We start from the raw sequence: 27,458 nt of genomic DNA on the forward strand, positions 1-27,458 counted from the left end.
ATACTCAGCATCTCTCCTCTGCACATGTCCAAACCAACGCAATCTCGCCTCTCTGACTTTGTCTCCCAACCGTCCTACTTGAGCTGACCCTCTAATGTACTAATTTCTAATCCTATCCATTCTCATCACGCCCAGTGCAAATCTTAGCATCTTTAACTCTGTTACCGCCAGCTCTGTCTCCTGCTTTCTGGTCAGTGCCACTGTCTCAAACCCATATAACATAGCTAGTCTCACTACTGTCCTGTAGACCTTCAATTTCAAATCTGGGACTAAAATAAGAAGAAAAAGGTGAACATACCTGAACAATATTCTGTAATTATTGAAATGGGGAGCCTAACTGGTTTAACTCATTATGATGTTATTTCTAAATATAATCTATTAGTCCAGACTTTGGATTTCTTCCTTATCATCTGCTTACTGTGCTAACTGAGAGATGTTCTCCGGAGGACACTGGTGCTGCATGGCAGAGTGGTGGCACTCTGGCTAAAGGATCTGGGCTGGTAACTTGAGCTTTGTCAGTTTGAATCCTAGCAGTGACAGAAGTAATGCTACTCCGTTGGGCTATTGAGCAAGGCCCTTAACCTGCAATCACTCTGGAGAGTAAGTTGGGGTATGCAAAAACTGACAAATTCCTAATACCAGAAATTGTATATGGTGATTAAATGATTAAAAAAAGTCATTAACTCCCAGCTCCCTGACCTGCATGCACTGACCCTACTCATCTTCAAAGGGTACAAATGAACATAAAGACAAAGATATTTGGGCTTTAGAATAATGGATTGGAATATTCTTAATTTCTGCAGGGACCTTCATAGAACACGACTCTTTAAGTACTAACCTCCAGACACATCTGCCTTCTCTTTTCTTTCGTTTTTGCTTCCCATCTTTTGACATATTCATGTTATCTGCAGGAGAGTTTGGCTCTTATCACTTATTACATTAATAGGACCAGTTTCAGGATTTTCCATGCCCGATACCCTTTGGTTCCCCATTCCCTCTAATAAGATATAACAAAATTGACAGAGGTGTTAAAAAAGAGGGTTACCAAGTTTCTTTCATAGCAGCACAGGTATTGTGCCCATACTTTGCATATTGTGAGACTGACTAAATGCCTCTTCCCTTAGTGTATATTCAAACCGACTTTAATTTATATTGTGATTATTTACTTGTTGTGATGGCTATGCCTTTAAATTGTGTGGAGGCCACAACAACAGTAAAAGCAGATACAGCTATAGTGGTACATTTTTCACTGAAGGATCTGATTTGAACATAATAAACAGACAAAACGAAAGAAGACTTGTGCATTGTGTTTATCACCTGCAGAGTTCACTTTGACCATTAAAAGCAAATTAGCTAAGACACAAGCAGAAACTGGATTAAAATGACCATCTGTTTTACGGCTGGTGTTATTGTTAATAAGGAGGACCCCCCCAACAAAACAGAAACAAAAACAAAAACACAAAACCTTATGAGATTTTAATGGGAGAATCAGTATAAAAGCAGGCATCTTCTACTCCTTTATGGTACCCTTTCAGTAAATACAGGTGAAGTATTGCAATTTAATAAATGATTTACTAATTATTTTCCAAAACAGTGTCTTACCATCAAACTGTGATCCTCACTTTCTGGGCTCTTGTCTCACATTAACTGGAGTGTCTCCTCAGATATCATCTCCGTTTACAGTGAAGTTTCTCTTTAAATCTCCTCCTCCTTCTCACTGAGCACAAAGTTTCACTTTCATTTCTGCCCAAGTCACCTTCTTGTTTGTCAGATCGATTCTCTCTGCCTGCCTGTCCTCAGACGGATGATGGAAGAAGCACAGCTGCTTGGATTACAGGATGAGTTTACCTGTTCAGTGTGTATGGACACCCTGAGTGACCCCGTCTCGATCCCCTGTGGTCACAGTTTCTGTCTAAAGTGCTTAACCAACTACTGGGATCAGAGCCAAGTGTGCAGCTGTCCTCAGTGCAGAGAGAACTTTCACCACAAGGCCTGAGCTGCGCAGAAACACTCTGCTCTATGAAGTTATCAAGAAATTGAAGAATAGTAGATTTACTCATCCTCTGTCTCAGAATTATGCTGGTGCCAATGACGTGGAGTGTGACGTCTGTACTGGGAAGAAGTTCAAAGCAGTGAAGTCTTGTTTGACCTGCATGGCCTCCTTCTGTCAGACTCACCTGCAGCCTCACTGTGAAGGAGCTGCCTGGAAGGACCACCAGCTGAATGATCCAGATAGGAATCTAAAGGAGAAACTCTGTGCACAACATCAGAAAAGTCTGGAAATATATTGCAGAACAGATGACATGTGTATCTGTGCAAAGTGTGTGGTGACTGAACATAACGGTCATAAAATAGTTGAGCTGGAAACAGAAAGGGAAGAAAAACAGGTGAGTGGGATGTTCCATTTAATGGGAGCAGAACAACGGAGAAGAGTTAAGGGATTTGTATCCGTCTGCATGATGTGCAATTTTAAACTTAAAATGAAAACATTTCTGTTTTCAAAAGTAGTACATAAATAAAGAACTGTGTGTATAAGTATTTCTTAATGTTCAATATTAACAATTATAGTTGTCCCTATCAATTCACGATTTATGATTTATAGATCCACCTATTTGCAAAGTGCATAGGCTAGAAAACGTAAAGAAACCTAAACAGGTCTAGTTAGTCATAAATGAATGAAATATATGCCATATTACTCATGTTTATTGCTTACTACCATATATACACACACATAACATTTATTTTAATAAGTTCAATTTTAGAAAAAGTTACAGTTCACTAAAAACTGCGGAACTACGCACATTAGTTTGGGACGCTGTGCATCTTTGTCTCTCCAGCCAGCCTTGACCCACACAAAAAGGTTTGGGGCAGCCACCCATATATTGTTCCTGGCTGCAAAAAAGGTTTTATAGGAGCACTCATGTGCATGGTTTTGAGTCCTGAACTGAACTGATGTGGTTTGAAAAGATGGAGGCAATGAACCAGAAGTGACGTCAGTCTGGGTGCCAGAACCAGAAGAAGATGTCAGTCTGGGCAATGGAACCGGAAGTGATGTTAAATCAGGCAGGTTTTCCCGTATTTGGCCTGCAGATATAACAGAAGTAGGTTTAGTGTACCTTGCCACTCCCTGGCCTGGGAGGTAATTACCTCCAATTAGTTTACTCAGCTCCTTCCTAATCACACGTGTGTAACACAGCTTCATCACAGTTTGTGGCCCAAGGATTGACACCTATGCTGCTGGGTACTGGGACAAGTTTTACATCACCTTGTCTTGACCCCTTGCCGCACATGTTGACTTTTACCTACATGTTTATGATGCTTTTCCCCACATGTGAACCTCCCAACTCCTGCCTCTTTGTCCACTATGTTGCACACAGTACTTCAGCTCCTTATTCAACTCCTCTCAGCCACTCAAAGTGCTCCTTGCACAGGTTACACTTTGTTGTCAACTCATATCCTTACAGTCTGTTTTAATAGCCCACATCATGTAGTGCCCATCCTCTGGATTGCACAGCTTAGAAAGCTGTGGACCAGACGAGATTTTTCTAAAGCAGGGGTCTCCAACATGTCGCTCGCAATCTACCCGTACCTCACAACCCATTTCCAAGTAGCTTGCCAAAGGGTTAATGAATCCTACATAAACTTAAAAATTTGATTAGTCAAATTAGGGGTGGGCAATCTTTCCAAAAAATCATATCATGATCCACAATCTGAATTGCAATCTATCTTTTCAATGTGGCATTCACATAAGAGAAGATCCGGACTCAAATTCATCAAGACCTAAGTAACACTTTATTTTAAATATCATCCATCCATCCATCATCCAATCCGCTATATCCTAACTACAGGGTCACGGGGGTCTGCTGGAGCCTATCCCAGCCAACACAGGGTGCAAGGCAGAAAACAAACCCTGGGCAGGGCACCAGCCCACTGCAGATTTTAAATATCAAACAAAGTTGAATTCAATTGTTCTCTCATTTGCTAGCTAAGCGGAGTTAAGGAACACGCCCTGAAGCTGGCAAGTGAGTTAAGAGAGACCACCACCTCCCCACCCCACCCCACCCCTCGGCCTGCTGCGTGTTTCTCAGATTCGAGAAATCAGTACCGCAAGTGAAATAATTTAAATTTCCCCTTGGAATTAATAAAGTATCTATCTGTAATACATAGCAATATTAGAGAAGTCGCAAAATCAATCAGAATGTTCAATCAAATTATAGAAAAAAACCCCATCTAAATCCATTAAGTAGTTCTCTTATTTAAAGTGGACAGACAGACAGACAGACAGACAGACAGACAGACAGACAGACATTGGATGTTTGTAAAAGTAGCTCTCAGGGGAACAAAGGTTGGAGACTCATGCTTTAAAGAGTTCACCCTCAGTCACACAGCTGGCTCTACTTTGTGTCTAAATGATATCTGTGGGTACTTGGCCCAACATCATTAACAAATGCTTCAGTCTGTTCCAGTATTTTGTGTGATTTACTATTTTAAAGCTAATATTTTTCATTTTTTTTAAATAATATATATATATTACTTATTTACCACTTTGTTCAGTGTTATCATGATATTTTGTATCTTATGAGTGCTGTGTTGGCTTCAGCCTTACCACAACAAATATTATACACAAATTAAGTTTATCATTTCACATCTAATAAAGGATGGAGGTGTCAGAAATGTGGTTTGACTCGGGCCACTTTATGAAGTGCATTGGCCCCGGAAGGACATTTGGTTCCAAGGCAATTACTTAATTAGAAGTCAATCCTTGCCAATAACAGAACTTATTAAATCTGTGCCGTTTCACACATATGACCCAGCCAACAGAGGCCTCTAGTTTGTAAAAATAATTGTTAATATAAAACAAATCATAGTAATTAAAAGAAAAACAGACTTAACCTCTCAAACACTTTCACAGATGGAGTCATTAAATGATTAATTACTGTTATCAAAAAGAAATATGGTGATCTAATAAAACAATTACATTTTGTCATTTACTCTCTTACCTTCAGTATCAATTAAGATATTTACTGGCGCCCTGCTTACTTAGATGATAATAATGTTTCTTTTGTGACTGGTGGTATCTGTTTAGAAACTTGTGTCACACAAGTAATGGAATTCTAGTTAAGTTGATAGCCGTAGTCTGATTATACAAATGTAAACGGTGAAGCGTTCCACTACTTCATTACTGAGAAATGTGAATAGATAACCATGACATTTTATACCACATTAACTCCCAACCCTGGGTAAACATAAAGTAGTTTGGGATTGTAACATTCTATGGAATCACCACTGATAAGGAGCCTAAACTGTGACTGCTTAGTGCCCTGTCCAACTTTAATCCAACTAACTTTTGGGCAGTTTGGTGCTACTGATTTTGGTCATGCACTGTGACTGGAGCTAAAGTAGAAATATCTAAATTATCTATATGAATTGAGTTCATCCGAATTTTGGTTTGTCTGTCAGGTTCCTCATGCAGTCCTTTAATGCTCCTCTACATAATTTGTGCATTTTTCACATGTCAAACTATCTATTTTGTTCGCAGGGAAACTAAACTGAAAGCTAAACATTTCGTGTCGCTGGTATTACTATGGTTGGCTTAATTCGGCTTTTGTTTCTGCAGGCTGCTCACTCGTGTTGGCTTTGTTTCCGCTCCTGCTGTTGACTAAACACTTGCTATCGGCTGCTTGCTGCATCAGGAGGCTATCCTTCTCTAGAACGTCTGGAAATCCCTTCCACAGTTTGACTCATTCACCTGTACCCAATATGTGTGCATGATCTCTTTAATAATCTCTTCTATTCAGTTATCTATAATGCACATTAAGTTTCTTGTCCTGTCATTTTTTAAAGCTTTTATAAATTGCTTTACAATGAATGGCTTACAACTTTGTAAACATAGAATTCAAAGCAACATCTTTGTCAATTGAAATCCAACATGTGCTTTCTGACCCATGAGAGATAAGAAAATGTTATATGATGTCATTACTTGAAAGTATCAAGGAATTTCAAAAGAAAGCAGAAATTGAGGATGTTTAATTAAAATGAAAAACCTCCTAATGTTTGTGTGAAATTTCCCCTTCACAAGTTTCCAAATGTCTCCCCGTGTTCATGATGAACTCATTTTAAAATAGCAGTCTTGATTCACTGGACTAATTCCCTTCATAATTTTAAACACTTCAATCGTATATACTCTTAATCTCCTTTTGCTTAACATCTCCCATCTTAACTCATGGGATGTTAAAATGATAATTCACTTTATTTGCCATTTCATTAGGAATTTAGAGATCTGTACATAGATAACGTCTTTGCATCCTATGAACAATTACATTCCAAGTGTAACTTTCCAGAAACACATTTCTTTAACTACCTTCAAATTAGAAACTTTGTTAAACAGAACCTGTGCAATTTTCCTCACCTCCCACCTCCCTCTATGCTGGAAAAATATTGCTCAGCCTCAAGGACTTACGCAGCATTTCAACAATATATAAAACCATTTTACAGTCCCTCTCTTTCAAAGATCCAAGAGGACAGTGGGAAAATGATCTCTCACTCAACATCTCAGAAAAGGAGTGGAAGGTAGCAATGCAGAGAATCCACTCGAGCCCCAAATGCGCAAAGCATAAAATTATTCAACTCAGAATTAGCACATCTGTCTCATTTAAATTGTCCAAAATGTTTCCAGTTTTTAAATGCCTATCAGACAGCCTTGGTGTCACAATCCCTCCTAATCCACTAACAGCTGTGTTTGGTGTTATTCATTTGGGCTTAAAGTGGAGAAGGACAAACAAACTGTCATTGTCTTTACTATTGGCACATAGACTTATCTTGCTCCACTGGAGGAATCCTAATTCTCCTCTTTTAAGTCAGTGGGTAGCTGATGTTATATACTATTTGAAACTCGAAAAAATCTAATTCTCACTTAGAGGATCTCTGCAGAACTTTTTCAAAACCTGGCAGGATCTAATCAATAATATTTTAGAATAAGCATTTAAAGCACTGAAGAAGCAGATTCTCTCCCCTTTTCTTTTTCTTCTCCATTTATTGTCATTCACTTTTTAAATCATCTATTTACTTATTTTTTACTAGCTTTATGTTTTATTCTGCTGGCTATGCTCTCTTTCTTAGTGGTGGGAGTTGATTTGTTTTCAATCCTATTTTTGTAAAAATTGATCTATTTGTATGGAATGTTGTGTGATTTTAATTAAATCAATAAAAAAAGGAATTTGTCATTTATTGCATACCCGAACTTACATGCATTGTAAAAATTGTACACCCAATCAAGACATTCAGAAAGAAAACAAGAAATCAGAAAGACAGAAATTCATTCTTATAATGGCATGTGTGTTCTCTTGTGTTTCCAAACAGAAACAGCTAGGGACAATAGTGAGTGACATCTACAAGAGACTTGAGAAGAAAGTGAAGGAGTTGGAGGAGCTGAGGAGAGTGGTAGAGCAGATGAAGGTGAGTTGACCAGAGACAAAACTTCATTTTAAACAAAGGAGAAAGAAAAGTAAGCTAGAAGAGCCAGCAGAGCTTCTCTGGCAGTGACTTGTAGGGACCTGAGAAAACGGAATGAAGAAAGGTGCTTTCAAGTGTCTGTTAAGGCATTTCATTGTATGTACTGTTTCATGTTTTATTCATTAGACTTTGATATAGCAGAAGCCTAATGTCCTCTGAACTTTCCATCACACTTTTAAAGGCAGTACTGATGTTGTGCCCTGCCTTGGTTGGAACACAATTCCTTAATGGTTTTATTTTTTTCATCTTTAAGGTATTTGTTACACTAGTTTATTGTGTGGGGACCCCCTCTGGACCCGTTCTCTACAGGCATTCACAATTCCACATTTAGGTTTGTTGAATTTGCTGTGACTCTAAAATTGTCCCACTATATATAAACATCTAGTTAGTAACAGTGAGGAAGTGACATTCAAATTCAATGGCAGTAATTCAAGTCCTGTCGAGTCAAATGGCTTTATCCATCTTGCGTATTGCAGCATACAGTGACACAAAATAATGATCTTCAGGACTGCAGTACAACATAAAAACAGTACAAGAATAAGTCAAATAAAGAACTATACCCTACTAAACTATAAAATAATAAATAATAGGTAAACAAATAGATAGTAATACATTGAAATAGATCATACCATATATAGATAAACAACTAGGGGAAGATCTGAGTGCAAGGGGGCAGAGCTGAGTTCTGAGTCTGGACTCCCAAAGGGTAGAAGCTGTTGCAGAACCTTCCAAAACTGGTTCAGATTCTACAGTATCTTCTGCCAGAGGGAAGTGGGACAAAGGGACCGTGAGAAGGTGGGAGAGGCTCTCCACAATGCAGTACGCTTGATAAAGAATTGACAGTAGACATTAGCTGCTACCTTGCTCTGACATAATAAACTGGTAAATACAATAAAAGGTTACAATTTGGTAGAAAAAGTCACAGCTGTATCACAAATAAGTAAAAGAAGGCAGACCTCTAAATCAACACCTATTAAAAAATACAAATGAAGGTAGGAATTTGGGCCCAACCGAGGAGGCTTCTCCTCAATGTTAATGAATGACCTACAGCACTAAACTGTAAATAAATCCTAAATAAAACCCCTCACTGGCCCAGTCCACTAAAAATACCATGCTTACATTATTAACACAAAGAAAATTCCTCATATGCAATGAGCCAGCAAGGTAAATTGAGCGAAGAAAAAAAAATTTAGTCTTGTGAAAACTGAAATATTAACAAGAAAGATGTCACCAGCTGAGTCAATCCATTATACAGCTTGGCATGAAAGACCATAGGCCTGCCACAGCCATTTCCTCTCTCGTCTTTTGCTCATCGTAAACTACAAGCTAACGTTCCATAATTACTTTTGTCTTCGTCCTGCATAAACAATCATCCTCCTTCTTTGTGTTACTTTCCTAAATATTGATGTAACTGATATTCCAATAGCAGTGGCTAATGTGTGGTGAGATGACTGGAACAAAAATGGCTGCCATGGCATCATCCAGGCACATGCTCCAGATTAGCAGTGGTTGAAGTGGCTCCCCACTGTAGGTCAGGAAAGCACTTAATACATGGGACTATCTAACTGTCAAAAATAAAGGAGCTTGAGGCAGAGTAAGGATGTTTAAGCCTGTAAAAATTCAGCACTATACATTCTGCAGTTTATAATATCGCACAGAAACAGAATCAAGCTCATAACACAGTTAATCCACAGCTCTCAAGTAAGATCACGTCTTTTGAATGGCGCAGGTTGACATCATTAACGCAGTGCTTTGTTAAAAAATGTGACATGCAGCATATTTTCTCTACGAAAATACACCACTGTGTACATTAAGGAAATAAATACGACATAGGATGCCTGTCAGTTATTGGGCCCTAGCAAGCCCTCTTTTTGATTTTCTTCAGAGGAGGCTCAACACATGGAGGCTCCAAGTGCCATGGAGAAATGTGTACAACATCCGCTCAGACACAGACTGTTTAGGATTGCAATCATAACTGGCAAGATCGGCATCATACTGCCAGAACAGCTCAACACAACACATGTCACACAACACAACAAAATGTCCTCTCATAACACCAATTGACACCAATGATTTTTTTCAACTGGATAACACAAAATGACAGTCAGATGCCTGCAGGATTAGTGCAAAACATGTTCAAACTGCACATCAACAAATTAAAAGACACCTAGAAAGTGTAAGTGTATTAATTTAAATCTCTACAAATGTACAGATATGAATTAGAAGAGAAAAAAACACATTTATGTAGCAGCAGTACACTTTTATGATTATTTGTGTGTGTGTTGGCCCAGCAATGGAGTGCCAGCTCACCCAGGGATGTCACTGCCTCGCTCCTGACACATTTACCTTATAGCCTCTGTGATTCTAAAATAGATTTAGAAAATTTGTAAAATTACAATATTTTAAAAAAGATAACAGAGCTTCATTGTCGAGTATTGAAAGTGCGAGTGTTAATTTGATGTCATCAGTAGAAATTGATGGCCTACAAATGTCCAGAATGCCATTTACTGTGAACAATTTCAATCTTGAGTGGCCATGCTAACAGAATAACAATGAACAACATAGGGCCAAAGCGGTTCTTCAGAGCACCACCACAGAGGAACCATTTTTTGTTTCCAGAAGACCCATCCATATGAAGATTCTGTAAAGATCCTTTATTTATTTAGATCTGTAACAGGCTCCATACCATGAATAGGTGGTAACACATTTGTGAAATTCCACTGGGTTTCTGATCTTCAAAACACTTTAACTGCATACAGTCACACAGCCTAAGTTCAGGTTTTCTTGATGGGTTGTATCCCACTAAGTCACTTACAATACCTTAAAGATTTCTACTTCATCCCCTTATTGAGAATCTTTTCAAAGTGTAAAAACCCAACTTCATATGTAAAAAACCCTTCACAGAAGTAAATGGTTCATTGTCAAGCAATGGCTCTGTGAGGGACCACACAGTCCAATTTTCCATTTTTGGAGTTTTGTTTTCATTGTACTTCGACTGAGTCCTATAGCCTTAGAGATGGCTATGTAGGCCTTTCCATATTTATAGACTAGAAGTCCCCTGCTTGCTTTGCTTGCCAAACTTCCCCCCAACCCCCTGGGCCTGCGCTACGTGCCAGCCACTTCACGTCTCAGCCTCTCATGTATGTGGATTTCACTTTCACCAAGAAACAAATCTTTTAATTCTCGCAGATACACCTCTTCATTGGGAAGAAACACTATTTTTCCCTGAAGGCAAAATGAATTAGATGATCTACAAGACTCTGACTTAAACTTTAAATGCTAACATATTTTCAATCTCTTTTTGCTGTTCCATTATTTCACCGAGCAATAATTTCCATTTGTTTGCGCTACTGAGATCTTTACTATCATTTTTTGAGACTTTCAAATTTTAGTACTTTCATTAGCTCTAACCTGCTCTGCATGTGCATTGCACCGTTTTTCAATTCTTTACAATGTTCTACTTTGTCATCTACTCTTTATCTTTTATTTCCAGCCCCAGGAATGGTTAAATCTCTTGGCACAGTCTCATCTTGCGGGACATGAAAGTATCTCTCTTGTCCCAGGCTAAAAAGTCTTGTCTTGTCCCAAGATTTTTTTATTATTATAGAGAAATATCAACAATATTGCTTTTCTGTCCCAGTTCAGGATTTTGTGAACAGCCACATCAATTTAAACTCCAAAAGAAATTAAGGTGATGATGAATTTAAGGAGTTGTTCCTGACTTGCACTCAGTGCTTGCTAATATTTGCACCATCTTCTCCATACTGTTCTCTGGATAAGTAGGTTTAGAAGATGGATAGATGGTTCAATATCTGTTGGGAATTTTCTGTGCTTCTTCTTTGTTGATAGGTTCTGTTCCTGGTTGTGTAAGGCCCATCATGACATTCCTTTTAACTGTCAATGCCACACACCCTTTCCTTTGTGAGCCTGTTTTTCATTTAAGTCCACTGTGAACTTCGTAGTTACCCAGACATGAGTACTATGAACCAAAAATGGACTTTCACCTTGCCACCCTCATATCTTTGATAGTTTAAATGGAAAAGTTATCAGTTATGATATAATATTAATCAAATAAATAAGAGAAATAAATATTTGTAATACTGAGATTAAAAATGCAGGGACTGAAAAGAGGTGAGCAGAAGTGAAACAAACAAGAAGTCAATGTAATTAATTCAAATCAAAATTGGATGAGCAAACGCTAGAAATAAGTGTTTAGTATCTTATCTTTCAGGTTTTGGCCCTTATTGTAAATACCAATAACTGACTGTTACTTCTAACTAAGCATCTCAATTCAGTGTCTTTCTCCATCTGATCAGATCTCTGTCAAAAGGGAAGTACAGGAAAATGAGAAGAGCTTCACTGACCTGATTCGCTGTATTAAAGAAACTCGCATGAAATTGACAGAGAGGATGAGAGAACAAGAGAAGAGAGAAGTGGAGAAGGCCAAAGGAGTCATGGAACAGCTGGAGAAGGAGATCAAAGAGCTGAAGAGTAGAGACATTGAGTTGAAGGAGATTTCAGAGACCAAGAACCATGTCCATTTCCTGCAGGTGACAGTGACACTTCACAGGGAGTCTGATTAGACTGGGGTGTATGGGACATGAGAACATTTAGAGGGAAATTAAAATAATCTGAGAAGTTATTGGAACATTACAGGAATAGGCCATTCAGCCCAGCAGAGAGCATCTTCCTGCACTCACCCAATACAAGGTGCCACTTTCACCTGCACTACAGGTGACTTTTTTCATACATCTACAGTTCTCTCTTCAGTTTAGAAGGTGACACACACCTTTGTAACTCCCTTCTTATCTTTAAAGCCCGTCTTCCTTGTCATGTCTTAATCTCTGTTGGCTTAAAGTAAAACATTCAATGCCTTCAGGATTTCCTCAAAACTCAAACCTCAGAGCCCACTTTAGTGTCTCTTTTAGCATCTCTGCTGTTTTGTCATTTTTGGACTATCAAACCTCTAAAACGTCCCTAATGTGCAATCACATAATTTCTTCAATTCTGACCCACACACCCTTCATCCTATATAGCTCACATTTCCAGTAGCAAAGTCTGTCTGGTTGAGAATGATGATGAGTCCACGAGAACTACCAAGTCTTTCTCTTCAGTTATACTTTATAGCTGCAGACCATCCATTGCTTAAATGAAATGTTTTTCTTCCTTTGTGTTAGTCATTGTTAATTAAAATTACATAAGAAATATGAAAAAATAGCAGTTTTTCCTGCTAGAGCCCCCAATTATGACCACAGTGACTTGAGTGTTTTGTTCTTATTTCAGTTCTGCATCCACCTGCACAATGAGCCCTCACTCTTTTTATTTGTAGTCTATTGTCTTATAACCCATCACTCATAGAGGTCTGTGTCAAAATGCATTTTAAAAGCTGTGATTGATAATATAATGCATTCCACTATATAAAAACAACTCTTCAGTGGTCTTCCCATCTAAACCCAGTTCAACATGAATAACAAAGATCCCATAAATAAAAAAGACATTTCTTTTTGTAACAAATGTTTATTTTAATTTCTCCTCTTTGAAATCTCATCCCCTCTTCCCACCTGATGCAGAATTTCATGTCTCTTTGTGTCTTTCCTGATGATGGAGACTCACCCAGCTTCACTGTCACTGCCAATTTCTCTTCTGAGGACCTAAGGAAGGAGCTGTCATCTCTGCAAAAGAGTATGGAGAAGATCAGCCAGCACAACATCATGACATCAGTTCCTTCAGGTATGGCATCTGTTCATGTTGTGTTAATTGGTAAAGTCCTTTAGAGGAACCAGAGGGACAATAAGAGGACATTGAGAGGAGAGACACATGAAGAAGGCATGCTCTTTTACATTTATCTGTTAGTTTTTCTGTATTCTCCAGTTTGTGGATTGTTTCACTGGGACTAATAAAGCCTCAATTGCAATGTAAATCAGTGCTTTTGAAAATTTAACAAAAGTGTTATACTTCTGATAGAATTTGTATATAATTTCATAAAAAACTACTTTATCATTTAAAATTGTTATTTAATTTACTTTGAATGAGGATCAATAAAAAACATAATGAAAAGATTAATTTTAAACTGTGCCAGGTCCTCATTAAACCCATTGAAGAAGTACATGAAACCAACCTGAGATTGCCCTCAGTTATTTATGGGATGCTGAAATCTCAACTGGTTCCTGCAGAATAAACTGTCTTGACTGCCTCCATTACCAGCTGGTAGGTGGCATTTCAGATTGAACCAGCGATCAACTCATTGAATATAAGGTTTAAGTTTTGAAAGGTCAGCACCTCAGCTGGAGTGAGGTCCTTGTGTGACATGGTAGTATTTCCAACAGGAATGGTGTTCTCCAAGGCTTATCTGCCTCAAAGACTTTTACTATGGACAAATGTGTTACATGTATCAAATTATTTGGGATGAATTCCACTTGCAATTTTTTGACCTTCAGGTGGTTAATATGTTTGGTATTTGTCTGAACATTTTGAAAATGTAATCACCCTCAAAATACTCTCCCTGAGACAATACCCTTGTCCCACCGCTTTTTCCAATTGTTCAAAATATTTCTGAAACTCCTGCAAAGTGATAGCCTACAGTGCCTCCATTGTTTGCTTCTTTTCCTCCTCTAAATCCTGAGAACATTTTCCTTTAAAGGTCCCTCGTCATTCTTGGAAATAAGAAAAACACAGGGTGGAAAGGTCCTTTTTTTTTGGGAACACGGAAACCGTTTTTCGTGAAAAGCTGCCTCCAACTGAAAAACACTATTGTTGTGATGCAGAAGCCATTTGCCAGATCCCTGCAATTTGGGTTGCTTTCTGTGCACTGCATCACACCATCGCTTGATGACTTTAAGGTAAAAACACTTGCCTGGCTCAAAGCTTCCTCTTTGAAACTCTCTTGAAGCATTTTGACAGCTTCTGCTAATGTTTTCCCCAAAAGGAAAGAACTTGATGCAAACACATTAATCTTTCAAGTCTGCCATCACAAAATCAACAAAGACAGTAACAGTGGCTCAAGAAAAAAAATTTCACTGACATTACAGGCTTCCATCTCCCCGACCCCCCAAGGATGCTTCTCGGCCAAATGATGCATAAGGAAGTGTGAAATATGACAGCCCGGACACACACAGGCGGACACTGTTTTATCCATCACCACACGTTTATTCAAAATATATTTACAAAAGTCAAGTGCACCGCCACCAAACCCCCAGCCTCCCCAAAGTCAATAGCCCCTGTCCACACACACAAATCACTCGGGCCTCTCCTCGCCTCATCTGCCATGACGTCGTCTTCCGCCTCACCCGACTCCAGCCTTGATTGCAGGGCCGCGGCTCCTTAAGTAGGCGGTTGATTGCCGACCACACCCAGCCACCTGTGACAGCAGTCAATATACACACCTAGTGGCAAATGTCGCAACTCCAGAAAAAAATAATTGCTATTTTTGGGTCCCCCCTCATATGTTACAAAGAGCTTTTTATGGTAAAACATGTTATTATTGATTTACAAATATAAGGTTCACGTTAGTACTCTGACAACTTCAGGACACACTAAATATTGGACTGACTCCACTTGTTTAGGTCATTTGACTCTACTAATCATATGAGTACATTGGCACATTTACCTGGAGGAGCCAGGGTTGATTTTATTTAAGATGGTTTCCAATCTAAACAAAAGGATCTTATTATTTTACACCTAAACATGGCAACCAAACTGGTTAGCTAAATATTTAAACTAATGTGTAGGCTCCAGCTTTTCAGTCTGAAATTTTCAAATTGTTTATTATCCCCGACTTAGTTTTGCTGCAACTTACATTCATAATCATCTGCAGGGAGTGAAATGTGTCACGCTACAAAAGTATGGGTAACTAGACCAGGAAATGCACATTTAATCAGGAAAGTAAAACTAGGTTTGATATTAAAATCCAGAGACTCTGTGGTTAAAACCAAAGCACTAAACTCTAAATTACATCAAAATGATAATTGCTAGAAGTTAATAACCAAAGGCATACAGTTATCAAAACCTGGACACAAAACTATTAATGACATTGGTTGAGGTGGGGAGCTCTTCATATAAGGACTGTCGTCTACTGGTTTTAATGTAGAAAAATTTTGAAATGAGAAGAGAGAGTTACTTTGTAAATAAAAGGATGCATTTGAAAATAATGCAAGGACCCATTTAATGTATTTTGGAGTCATTTTATGGGATGCAGCTCTCAACCACATCTCTGTTGAGGAGAGTCACACCTTCTGACTGGCCTACAATTGCACAGCTCATTTACGATATTATAATCAGCAAACCATTTAGCAGAGGTTCCCATCATCAAAACGTTCTCCCAAATTAGTCTTCAGGTGTCCCACAGCCTAGTTAAACATTTCAATGAACTATAACTGAAAGAGTTGACCGATGCTAATTCAATAAGTGGTGGCTTAAAATGTGACAATTTAATTGCACAATTTAAAAAAGAGAACACAGTCAATGGTAAAGCAGATTTCTAATTCAAAATCCCCCACAAATAGTATAGCAGCACTAACAAGCTAATGAATGACAGAACAACACCAAGGGCATCTGTTAACCTAAAAAGCATTCTTCAGAATTCATAATGTGCCTTGGTGGCTTTAAAGGCAGTTTTTCACTCGCTGCTCCTTCTAATGTACATTAAATTATATGAACTCTATTAAATCAAGTTTTGTAAAAATTACTGAAACTGATACTTAGTTAAGTAGAGAAGAAATTATTTGGACAATGTGAAGAGACCAAAAACAATTACAAAGTTTTGAGGAATCCCCCCCTGCATAGTGTCAGCAACATAAATAACTGAAAAAGAATAATCATTCAAGACTGAGCCCAAATGTGCCTGGGTGAGTGGAGTTCTTGAGCTTAATAGCAGTTTAACAAAAAGAGGTGGGACATCGGCAGAAGGGCGTGGTCTGATGTTGAAAGTAGGCAGGGCTTTAGTTGTTCTTTCTTTCTGGGGCTCTATGGAAGAGGGTGAAAAGGCATTAGTACAATTCAGCAAGTTCTGACTCTGTAGCTTACCCTCAGTTAAGCCCTTAAACTGACTCCCATGCTCTCGTGTAATGACAGATTATTCTTTATTGTAATCTCACTGAGTTCCCAGTAAACCATATAAGGGCAGAGACAGCCATCTTTCTTTAGCACCAATTGGCAGAAAATGTCTCAAATTTTGAAGATTTTCTTCAATACTGTCTTCCATTGCTTGAGATTCTGGCCTTGGTAAAGTGTAAATGTTTCCTTTAGATAAAGGGGCAACAATTAAGAAGGTCAATTGCACAATCATAGTTCTGTGATGTAGGAGATGTAAAGATCATTTCTTGTTAAACCCATCACTAAAATCTTCATACAGAGGAGGTGATGTCTCAACAGTCAAACGCTGAATGTGAGGCACTTTGACTTGTAGTAAATAGCTCTTAAAGTAAACATTTCCCCTCATTCTTTCTTTAGTAAACCATCTAGCCTGTGGTTTAGGTTTTTCCAGCCCAGTAAAATCCAACAATTACAAATGGAGGAAAACACTAAATAAAAAGATGAACTCTTTAAAATGCCCTATTTGTAAATGTAGAGGAGTTCTTATTATAACAAAAAAGCAACAAATAACAAAATCACTGCAGACAGAATTAATGAATTTACAGTCTTCACAGACATCACTAAGCAATCTCCTCCAGGTGTCTGACTACTATTGCCTACCCCACCAATCTTAGCATAGGGTGGGCTTTTTTGTTTGATGGCACTTTAGAGCAAGATGTGGCCATGTAACCAGAGCCATGAGAATAACTACATTCAGTACTTTCTCTCAAGTTCAGCATGTATTGGTGTAACGTAGCCCTGCACTTCTTCATAATCAAAATCAGAATCAGAAAACTTTATTAATCCCAAAGGAAATTACTTATGTTACAACTTAACAACAGACAAGGGACATGTTACACTAAGAGCACATATAAAAGTAATCATGTAAATATAATAAAGTATAATAAATGTAAGTATCAAACTAAAGTACAGAGTGTTGTACCTTAAGTTAATATTGCACATTTTCAGAACAAATAAGGTTATTCTTATGTGAAGAGCAGACAATTTATTGCACAAGAACAGATAGTATGTTGCACCTTTCAAGTACTTAAAAAAATAATCCTGGATATCCAATAAAGAAAAAAGGGTAATAGCTTAAAGTATGGGTGAGTGACCAGAAAAGGAGTTATAGAGTCTGATGGCTGTGGGGAGGAAGGATTTCCTGTGACGTTCAGTAGAGCACTTGATGCTAGTCAGTCTACTGCTGAAAGCGCTCCTCTGTCCAACCACAACACTATGAAGTGGGTGATTATCATTTTTAATAATAGATCGAAGCCTAGACAACATTCTCTGATCTGCCACAGTTTCCAAGCTGTCCAGTTTCTCTCCTACCATAAAGGCAACCTTCTGAATTAGTTTGTTTAGTCTCCTGATGTCTGCCACTTTCATGCTGCTCCCCCATGCCACAGCGAAGAAAACAGCACTGGCCACCACGCTCTTATAGAACATCTGCAGCATAGTGTTGCTGACCCTAAAAGATCTGAGCTTGCGTAGGAAATACAGCCTACTTTGGCACTTCTTGCAGGTCAGCGAGTTCCTGGACCAGTCTAGCTTATTGCTCATATGCACCTCTAGATATTTGTACTCCTCAACGATCTCCATCTCCACAATCCTAATAGTCAGAGGAGTGGCTGGAGATCGCGATCTTCTTAAATCAACTACCAGTTCTTTAGTTTTACTGGTGTTGATCTGCAGTTGATTCAGCTCACACCAGTCAACAACCCTGTCCACTACCTTCCTGTATTCCGTCTCGACTCCATGTCTAAACTATTGCAGAGTCATCAGAGAATTTCTGCAGATGGCAGCCCTCTGTGTTGTAACTAAAATCTGTAGTGTACAGGGTGAAGAGGAATGGTGACAGAACTGTCCCTTGTGGAGCACCAGTGCTACACAGAACGGTGTCAGACACAGAGCCCTGTAGCCGCATGAACTGTGGCCTGAATTTCCAATAACTTACTCCCCAGTCTGGCTGGCTGGATCGTGTTAAAGGCACATGAGAAATTGCAGGCCTTAATCCTGAGAGTTCCTCAGTGCCTGCCGCCTTGTCAGAACGAAGGTGGATGGTCTGATTGTGTCAGTGTTGTGGACAGAACAGGGGGCTTGTGGACGCCTGAAAATCCACTTGGATGTGGAATGCCAGGTCCTCGTCTGTGACTGTCTGCTTTAAAGGTTAAAGTATCTCCCATACACACACAGCACTAAAAAGACAACACCATCACAACATATCTGAGAGAATTTGGTCTAAGAGTAACACAACTGTGCTTCATAGCACAAGTCAAAGCAGGCCAGGTCCATCTTTGAAAACAAAGGCAAATAAAATGAAAAGTAATTAACTTGGATGGTCTTACCAGCTCCAGCTGTATATAATAACCAGTCCAACCTTCTGTAACCTGCTCAGATTAATAAAGTATCTATCTATCTATCTATCTATCTATTCAGCTTACGGTGGTTACTAGTCCTTCAGAAACTTCAATATAGATAATCTCTAATACATACAATGATACAATGTCCCACGTTATGCTTTCTATATATATACGTTAGAAAACATTTTCCTCATCTTCTATTAATTTCTGTTACTAAAGAGATGCAGGTTAATATTCAAATAGGATTTTTAGACTTTATTAACAAATTTCAAGGAATTTACAATTTTGTGATGTCAGGGGGTAGAAATAGAAATGGATCTTTCGTTGAAAACTTCACAAAGGGTATGGTGCCCTTCTATTCATAAAATACACTCCTCTTAAATGTGTGCAGGGATGTTATCATTTAGTTAAATATTGTAAGAAAGTGTACATTGGACACACATGCACACGTCTGTCTAGAATGTATCTGATGTGTGTCCTCATCAGGGAGCTACCTCATTATGTCACATTTACTATGAGAGCTGGATCATTTTAGCTTTGCATATATTTTACATCTGTATTTTAAATCTAAAATCACTCCCGACAATTTGATAACAATATTTCAGATGACATTATGTGAGGAAAAGTCATTGGTGGTATTCTATACTACACTGTTTCTGTAAAGACTCCTCTTGCTTGTTTGGAGTATTTCAGATTCATCCATAACAGGAATTGATATTCTGTCCTACTGGGGATTTTTTTTTAGAATGTTTTGTAATTTGAAAGAGATTTATTAATGATACCGCAAATGAGCTGGCCCGGACTCTCATTGACATTTTCATTTGTTTTAATATATATGAGGAACCACAGTGGTGGTTAATAGTAACATAAGAGATATGACCAATAATAGAAGACCATCCAGTCCATTTGTTACTTGTTTGTGTATCTAATAGCAAAGTTGTCTCGATATCCTAATCCTTTGTAAAGGTTCTCATGGTTCGTTTTCCAATTAAATAGCTTGGTAGTTTTTTTTTTTCCATATTCCCACAACTCTTTACGTAAAGTTGTGCATCCTAACTTCAGTTCTAAATGCACTTCCCCTTAATTTCCACTGATGTCCTCAAGTACAAGATTCACCCTTAGGTTGGGAGAATCCTGCAGGATCTAGCTTTTTACTTTTGAGAATTTTGAAGATCTGGATTAGGTCCCTACACAGTCTCCTCTGTTCAAGACCAAACAGATTCAGTTCTCAGATTCTGTCACACTACGACACACCCTCAAGTCCTGGGATGCACTTGGTTGATCTCACTAGTGCATTACATAGTCTGAGTATAACATCTCTTGATTTATATTCAACAGTTTTTTATGATAGAACATAAACTTTGTAACAAACACACAAAAACAAAGTCAAAGGTTTGGGACCGTCCCCATTTGGTTGTGTACACTGACGTACTGAATAGGTCTTTATAGACTTGAGTCCAGAATAAAATTGACTATTACAGAAATAGTTGGCATATAGATAATGAAACAACAGGAAGTGATGTAACAAGAAAGTGGCCTTCTGGGATCGCAGTGACATCATATGGAGGTGGGACCATGAGGGGTGGAACCGGAAGTGACATCATGGGATATTCTTTAGCTGGAAGTGATTATCGGTCTGGTTCTTCAGTTGTTGTGCAGGTAAAAGAGGAGAAATAATTAGAGTACACCACTAACCCCTGGTCTGGAAGGGACACACAATTACTTGGGCCCAAAAAACTGTTTCCCAATTACACATGTGTGACACCTTTTATTTGCCTTTTTAATTGCTTCTACACATGTCTTAGATGATGAAAATATTCTGCCAGCATAAACCTTTGAATCCTTTTCAGAGGTCTCTTCCTGTAGCTCACGGTCTTCCGTTATGTATTTATAACTCACATTCCTTTTGTTCACGTGAGCATTATTCACATTTCTACATTAAACTCCATTTTCCAAGTTTTCATCCAGTTTTAAAGTTTGTCTAGGTCTTTCTGAATTATTTTTATCTCCTACTTAGGGTCTTCCATTTATTCTTCCAAGTTTAGTGTCATCTGAGCATTTCACAAGTTTACTAATCACAAAGGAATCAATGTCATTAACATCAATGTCAAAATGGAAGAAGACATAAGCCACAATATTAATTAGCCAATGGGGGTCTTTATTAACCTTTTAGGGTGAAGACATTTGTAATAGAATGAAAATCAAATCATTCTTTCAGAATAATTTTATAAGTAAATAAGAATAAGAAAATAAATAAACTTGGGGTGCCTAAATCCACACATCCTGTTTCCCAGGCCTTTTAAAACTGGATACTGTTTGTCATAGCTCTTGCAGACTAGGTTAAAAAAGAAAAAAATAAAGTTTACATTTTAATTACCCAGTGAGTAAAGTAAAGGGGCTATGTATGTGTTTCCTGACTTTTTTTTAATCTTAATGGATTTTTTTTTTCTTGAGCACAATTACTTTTTCGTAGTATAGCTTATCTAAGTGTATTTATGTTGAACTGTTGGATATTGTATGGGATTTTTTTGTCTGAAATAAAGACATGCAGGTTAGGTGGATTGGCGATTCTAAATTGGCCCTAGTGTGTGCTTGGTGTGTTTGTGTGTGTCCTGCGGTGGGTTGGCACCCTGCCCAGGATTGGTTCCTGCCTTGTGCCCTGTGTTGGCTGGGATTGGCTCGCAGCCCCCGTGACCCTGTATTCGGATTCAGCGGGTTAGAAAATGGATGGATGGATGGATAAAAAAAATTGAAAAAGCTGTCTTAATTGAAATAAAGCAAATTAGATACATTTTAATAAAGTTGCAAGTTCACTGGATTGCATGGACTGAAAGTATCGACCAGTAGAAGAAAGCTCTGGATAAGAGAAAGTCTATGGAAGCCGAAAGAGGACATGCAATTTCAATATTTTTTTAAATTGTTTCCTCGAGATAACAGACTAATTTTATCAAAATCTCGAGAAAATGAACTTTGGTTTTCAAGATAATGGAATAATTTTATTGAGTTGTCAAGAAAATGGAAATTTGTTTTCTTGAGATAACAGAATAATTTTATCACAATCTCCAGAAAACGAAACTTAACCTTTGCTCCTGGCATCAGGCTTGCTTACATTGCGACGCCAATACAGCTGAAACCGTGCTAACCATCTTCTTCAAAGACGGACACTAACGTTATTATTTTCTAAGGCATAAACATATTTCAGCCTGTGTCAGCCCTTGATTGAACAAAAATGTGATGCACTGATGAATACAGTTCTGCTCTTCTGCCATTTGAAACAGGACACGGCTACAATAAGCTATACATTAAACGTTATATACAATTATTTCATAATTTCGAGAAAACAAGATCTTTTGTTTTATTGAGATCTTGATAAAATTAATCCGTTATCTCAAGAAAACAAAGTTCATTTTCTCGCGATCTTGATAAAATTAGTCCGTTATCTCGAGGAAATAATTAAAAAAAATAGCGATATTGCACATCCTCTCTCGGCTTCCGTAGGAGTCCGATAACTACTATAGATTAATAGATGAAAATATGAACACTCCTGAGCTTTACGTAGAACAACAGCTAACCTAAAAATACAAAGATTATAACCAACATAACTCTATGTAAAATTAGTATAGGAATACCATCAATGACAGATAACGATAATTTTGATAAGAAAAGCAGTTAGCCTCAATCTTTCACTGCATTGCATCAAATTAGCTCACCTCTTGCATTTGTCAGCTAAATAAATGAAAATAGGAGATTTTATATTTAATTTCTAAGATGACACCTACTATATTAAATTCAGGCACAATTCTAAGTAGTTTGTAGAAAAAGTCACTTGCAGTTTTTGCGCAGCCAATATTAGAAATAATTAATAAATCTTTATTAATTTCATTGTCCCTGATTCCTACTAACTAGCTATTGTTGGACCTTTTTAAAAGAATTAAGATTAAAATGTACTTTGGAATATTGAACAAGTTCAGATTTACTATTTATGTATAAAGTTTTCAGAGAAAACAAAATGTTTACCAAACACGTCACTCAGGCTTTCTACTCGATGACAGAACAGAGGTGGCTTCAGGTCATTTAACGAATAATGTTCTCATTTCCTCCAATGGCACTCTTATTAAGGCTTTAGTCGTAAACGTAATGCTTTTGACTGACTCGGCTTTTCGGACGCTGTCCTTAAGTGATTGACTTCTTATTTATCCTATTGTTTTAATGATCAGTCATCATCTGAAGGCTGCAATCGCCTGTCTTGTACTCAGTTTGACGTGGTGTCCCTCAGGGTGTGTTGCACTCATCAGTTGTTTTTTCTCCTTATGTCTTACCATTAGAGATGTGATTTTGAAATGAAACATCGGCTTCTTTTTGTAGATTTATGGCATCCACCTGTATTTACATGCTTCTTTCCAAAAAAAAGTTTTCTTCAGTTACGTGCATTGCTTTATTGAGATAAAACAATGAGTTAATGCAAAATATGCCTCTAAATTACAAAAAGAAGAAGACAAAGCTCCGTTATTTGGTGGTAACCCAGTAAACCAAAGCTGAATCCTCTTAAATTAACAGGCTTGAAATTTAATTTGGCTGAAATTACTGGGAACTCAGGTACTGTCTTTGACACACAGTTGTCTTCCTCTTCTATTTTCTAAAATGTTTCTTCTCTTCCTTAGAAATTCTGCAAAATGAAGATGGTGTCTCAATTTGGTGGATCTCGAAAAGCTGCCATATTTTAAACAGATCTCATTTTCACAAAGCTTTATGGACTGGCTAATGCAAGATATGGCAGAAAGGACCAGAATGAAAACTAAGACATATAGTCAGTATAGAAACATGTACATTTTATTTAATAAAAATCTCTGTGCAACATGTTATAGCATAAGCATATCTATGTAACATTTTATATCATACGTAAAATCAATATGGGAGTGTAACTGGAGCTGATGAATCACTTCACTGGTTTCCAGACAAGTTTAGAGCTGCTCTTAAAATCCTCCTCATCACATCTAAAGCAGTAGTTGATGTAGCCCCCCTTAACTCAGTGATTTTGTTAATGCCATCCATTGGTCCTTGAAGTTCTATGTTAAAGTAACAGAAGGTAGTAGGCTGAGCCTTTGGGACACTCAACCTCCTAAATAATCAACACTTTGGTGTGTTGTTTTATTTGGTTTTTGAGGTCATTGTAGATGTTATTCACTTTTTTAAAGTCCTGTCCACTTTCTTTCTCTTCTTATTGTCATTTGGTGGCAGTTTGTGTAACTTTGAGTGGATGAGTTCTCGCCAATGATGTTGGACCGTCATTCTTTTTCCAGTGTTGTGATCCATTTCAGAATGAGGCAGGCAGGGTCATTGGAATTTAGTGTTAAAAAGGAAAAAAAAATAATATGCCATGGAGTTTTCTGTTGGTATTGTGTTACAACATCATGATTTGTGCTTAATATGTGTGTCATTTTAGTGTAATTATACAGTACTTGTAATACATGTTTAATAATTTAAGATTACACAATACCATCTTCACAGTTTCCATTCTTCTCTTTTCTTCTTATTTTCAGATCATGAAGCTCCAGTTTTCTCACTACAGCCTCCCGAACCTCAGAGCAGAGCAACGTTTTTACAATGTGAGTTTGTGCTTTGACTGAATGTGTCCTCAGAACACAAACCAATCCACTTTTTAAGATGCAAACTATGCTGAAAGTAAAACTAGCAGAAAGCGCCATGTGAGTGTTGTGTGACTGACTGTGTTGTGTGAACTGATTATGATGTGTTTTTTCTTTTACTTTTTCCTGTTTTTGAATCTGTACTGTAGAGATCAAGAGATAGCAATGAAAAAAAAAAACAGTAGTAACTGGATCTCAAAAACTGTAGATATACAACTTGTGACAAAAAAGAAAAAATCAAGCTAGAAGCCTCTGGTCTTCATCTTCTGAGTGCTGAAGGCTTTGGACAGTTTATCTTTTTTTTTTTTTTTTTTTTTATTTATTTATTTATTAATTTTATTACAATCAATACATAGCAATCAAGTTTTACAAAAAAAAGAATTATGCTAAGAACAGATCGATCCCCACCCTTGAGAGAGAGAGCAAGCCAAACGGTGTAAAATTTAAGGCTTTTAAAAATACCTAAATCAACAAATTCTCTGTGCTTTATAAAATCATTTCAAAATATTACTGATTAGATCCTGCCATGTTTTGAAAAAGTCTGCACAGATCCTCTAACTGAGTATTTGATTTTTCCAATTTTAAATAATATAACACATCAGTTTCCCACTGACTTAAAAGAGGAGAGTTTGGGTTCTTCCAGTTTATCAGAATAAGTCTGCGTACAACAGTGTAGTGAATGCAATCACAATTTGTTTGTCTTTCTCCACTTTAAGACCCTCTGGAAGAACCCCAAACACAGCTGTTAATGGGTTAGGAGGGATTGTGAGTCCAAGACTGTCTGAGAGGTAATTAAAAATTTTTGTCCAGAATAATGTTAATTTGGAGCAGGCCCAGAACATGTGACCTAGTGAGGCTGGGGCTTGGTTGCAACGCTCGCAGGTTGGATCATGCCCTGGAAACATTTTGAGAGTTTTAGTCGAGACAGATGTGCTCGATATATAATTTTGAGTTGTATAATTGTATGCTTTGCATATGGAGCTTGAGTGAATTCTCTGCATTGCTACTTTCCACTCCTTTTCTGATATATTAATTGAGAGGTCATTTTCCCAGTGTCCTCTTGGATCTTTGAAAGGAAGGGATTGTAAAAGGATTTTATATATTGTAGAGATGGAGTCTAACTCCTTGAAATTGAGCAATAATTTTTCCAGCGTGGATGAGGGTGCAAGATGAGGAAAATCTGGAAGGTTCTGTTTAACAAAGTTCCTGATTTGAAGATAGTGAAAGAAATTTGTAGCTGGAATGTTAAATTTGGAATGTAATTGTTCATAGGATGCAAAGACGTTGTCTATATAAAGATCTCTAAGCAAGTTAATTCCAAATTTTTCCAGATATTAAAACTGCATATGTTTGTGAGGGTTGAAAGAGGTGGTTCTTTTGCAGGTGCCACAGAAAGAAGCTTCTCCGTCTTAAAATGCTTTCTACATTGGTTCCAGATTCTAAGTGAGTGGAGCACAATTGGGTTATTAGTGTATTGCCGATAACGTGTGTTTATTGGAGCACAAAGCAAGGAATACAAAGAAGTACTGCAGGATTTTACTTCTATTGCGGTCCATGCCTGTGTATGTTCTTCTATTTGTGTCCAGGTTCTTATCGACTGTATATTTGCCCCAGTAATAAAACTGGAAGTTAGGTAGAGCCATGCCGCCTTCTGCCTTTTGTCTTTGTAGGGTCGCTCTTTTGATGCGTGGATGTTTAGAATTCCAAATAAATGAGGTTATTGTTGAATCTAATTGCTTAAAGAACGATTTATTAATGTATATTGGTATGTTTTGAAATATAAAAAGGAGCTTAGGAAGAATATTCATCTTAACAGTGTTAATTCTTCCAGCTAGTGTGAGATGAAGGGTTGACCATCTATGCAAGTCTTGTTTAATTTTTTCCATACAGACACGAAATTTTGTTGATAAAGAGCTTTATGTTTACTTGTGATGTTTACCCCGAGGTATTTAAACTGTTCTGCAATGATAAAAGGAAGGGTGTCTAATCTAATATTATATGCTTGCGAATTCACCGGAAAGAGTACACTTTTATTCAGATTAATTCTGAGACCAGAGAGCTTTTGAAATTCTGTGAGTGCTGCTAAGACTGCAGGCACAGAATTTTCTGGGTCCGATATATACAGTACCATGTCATCTGCATATAATGAGATTTTCTGTTCCAGTCCTTCTCTGCTAATCCCCTTTATCTGATCAGTATTTCGACAATGTATTGCCAGTGGTTCAATGGCAATTGCAAACAGCAGTGGTGACAAAGGGCATCCTTGTCTTGTGCCACGCTCTAGTTTAAAGTAGTCTGAGCAAATGTTATTGATGCAAACTGAAGCTTCTGGGTTAGTATACAGTAATTTAATCCATGCACAAATGTTCGGGCCAAACCCAAACTTCTCCAAAATAGTAAAAAGGTATTTCCATTCAATCATGTCGAATGCTTTTTCTGCATCCAATGATAATAATATTTCTGGGGTGTTTGATTTAGTTGGTGAGTATATTACATTAAACAGGCGTCAAGATTTGAAGATAAGTGTCGGCCCCTAATAAATCCAGTTTGGTCTTGTGATATTATTGAGGGGAGCACTTTCTCCATCCTTCTAGCTATGATTTTAGAGAGTATTTTAACGTCGTTATTCAGAAGTGAAATTGGTCTGTATGATGCACATTGTAATAAGTCCTTATTTTGTTTTGGAAAGACAGTGATTAGTGCTTGGCGAAAGGTTTGTGGAAGAGATTGGTTATCTCTGGCTTCTGTAAATGTTACTAATAGGAGGGAGCTAGCTGAGCGGAGAATTTCTTGTAAAACTCTGCAGGGTAGCCATCAGGGCCTGCTGCTTTTCCACCTTGGAGTGACTTTATAGCATCCAGTAATTCTG

General features: G+C 37.8%; 1 pseudogene; it reads left to right on the forward strand.

Moving 5' to 3' along the window:
- Positions 1-1,751: 1,751 nt before the first annotated feature.
- Positions 1,752-27,458, forward strand: part of LOC120518744 — a 29,705-nt pseudogene continuing 3,998 nt past the window's right edge.

This window comes from Polypterus senegalus, chromosome 18, assembly GCF_016835505.1.
Source record: "Polypterus senegalus isolate Bchr_013 chromosome 18, ASM1683550v1, whole genome shotgun sequence".
In the NCBI taxonomy this organism is placed as follows: domain Eukaryota; kingdom Metazoa; phylum Chordata; class Cladistia; order Polypteriformes; family Polypteridae; genus Polypterus; species Polypterus senegalus.